This window comes from Charadrius vociferus, unplaced genomic scaffold (genome assembly GCF_000708025.1).
Source record: "Charadrius vociferus isolate BGI_N301 unplaced genomic scaffold, ASM70802v2 scaffold390, whole genome shotgun sequence".
Classification (NCBI taxonomy): Eukaryota; Metazoa; Chordata; class Aves; order Charadriiformes; family Charadriidae; genus Charadrius; species Charadrius vociferus.
In genome coordinates this window covers 1,682,177-1,684,369 of record NW_009646433.1, presented here as the reverse complement: position 1 = coordinate 1,684,369, position 2,193 = coordinate 1,682,177, and positions in this window count along the sequence as shown.

Here is a 2,193-nt window from a genome sequence, read left to right as displayed (position 1 = left end):
AATTATTTTTTTTTTTTTTTTTTTTTTTTTTTTTTTTTCATGAGGAAGCCCCAGACTGAACACCTGTTCTCCTCCACGACTGCCCCATAACTCCCATGGGAAGGGGAGACAGGGGCTCCAACCTCTCTCCAAGAAGTGCCTCTTAAACAACATCTGCCTCGAGGCCAACTCAGAGCTCCCATTGAAGATGAGTATTATCACCACCATCAGTGGGTAAGCCCTGTCCCTTAGGTGCAACAAGCTCCACATAAGGGACTTTACATCAATCTGTTGCTAAACACCTATGCCAAAGTGTCAGGTTGTGGTGTCCCCCATACCACAGTGATCCTATCAGCAGTTCTCTGGAACTTCTTCTCTAACCTACGCAGCTGGGTAAGGATAGTAATCCAAATACTTGCCCCAGTCACCCACTGTCAAGGCTGGCAGGATGGGAATTTGTTTTCCTGAATTGTGGCTACCGGACAAACTGCTGGCAGTGTGTTAAAGGTGAGAGGGGCAGCTCTGCAATGACCACAACAACAGGCAGGCTAAAAATCCTTCAGCTCCCGCCTGTGGGCTCCAAGAAGCATTATCAGGCCAGGGAAGATGTCCTTAGAAACTGCTGGTCGTCACCTCCTGGCCGATGCCTTCTGTAACTACTGCTCAGAAAAACTTCATCTTTCCCCACGCAGAGGTGGCGCACACATGCCACCACCTCTCAGCACTATCTATGTCGGTCTCAGCACCTCAGGATCCCACTTTCCTAACATCAAGCCATAGCTTCTTGCAAAATAAAAGCTACTGCCGTGCGTGGTTACACAAAAATTCCGGGTGATGGAGATAGCCCATCGACACTTTCTGGAAGCTGTCACACCCTCGAGCAATTCCTGCCAGGTAGCACCTCCAGGTGGGCAGGTTTTGATTATTCTAGAAGCTGTTCAGTAGGGTGGAGCAGACCCAGTTCCAGAGTATTCCTGGATGATTGGTCTCGGGATGAAGGCAGTCCTGTAACAGAGATGGCTTATCGCAGAATCACAGACAGGCTGAGGTTGGAAGGGACCTCTGGATGTCATCTTATCTAACCCCTGCTGCTCACGCAGGGCCACCTAAAGCTAGTTGCCCAGGACCACGTCCCTATGGCTTCTGAATATCTCCAAAGATGGAGACTCCATGCTGGGCAACTTGCGCCAGTGCTTGGTCACTCCCACAGCAAACAAGTGTTTCCTGATGTTCAGAGGGAACCTCTGGTGTTTCATTTTTGCCCATCGCCTCCGGTTCTGTCACTGGGCTCCACTGAGAATCACATAACTGTTATGGCTGGAAAAGGCCTTTAAGATCATCAAGTCTAACCATTAACTAACTCTACCAGGCCCACTTCTAAACCATGTCCCTGGAAGAGCCTGGCTCTGTCCTCTTTGCACCCTCCCCCTTCAGGTGTTTATGAGATTTCCCCTATAATCCTCCTCTTCTCCCAGCTGAGCCGTCCCACCTCTCTCAGGCTTTCCTGATAGCAGAGAGAGATGTTCTGGTGCCCTAATCATCTTAGTGGTCCTTTGCTGGAGTCTCTCCAGTTGGACTATGTCTTTTACTGGGAAGCCCAGAACTGGACCCAGCACTGCAGGTCTGTCCTCACCAGTGCCAAGTAGGGGGGAGGGAAGGGTCACCTCCCTTGACCTGCAGGCAACACTCCTCCTAGTGCAGCCCAGAACACCCTTTGCCTTCTTTGCAGAAGGACACATTGCTGGCTCACGTCCAGGACCCCCAGGTCCTGCTTTCCAGTTCGGTGGCCCTCAGCATGTATTGGTGCACGGGGCTGTTCCTCCCTGTCGTGGTTTAGGCCAAATCGGCTACTGGGGTGCAGGTGCAGGACTTTGTACTTCCCCTTGTTGGCCTCCATGATGTTCCAGTCCCATTTTCCAACCTGTTGAGGTCCCTCTGGAAGGCAGCCACCACCCTCTGGCATATCAGCCGCTCCTCCCAGTTTGGTGTCACCTGCAAACTTGCTAAGGGTACGTTCCGCCCCACCATCCAGAGCATTAACGAAGATGTTAAGAGGACTGGACCCAGTATTAGCCCCTGAGGCACAGTGCTGGTCAACAGCCTCCAACAATGACCATTGGATGGTCCTCCTGGAAGCTCTGCTAAGGCACATGGGAAATAAGGAGGTGATCGGTGACGGTCAACACGGCTTCATTGAGGGCAAATTGTGCCTGA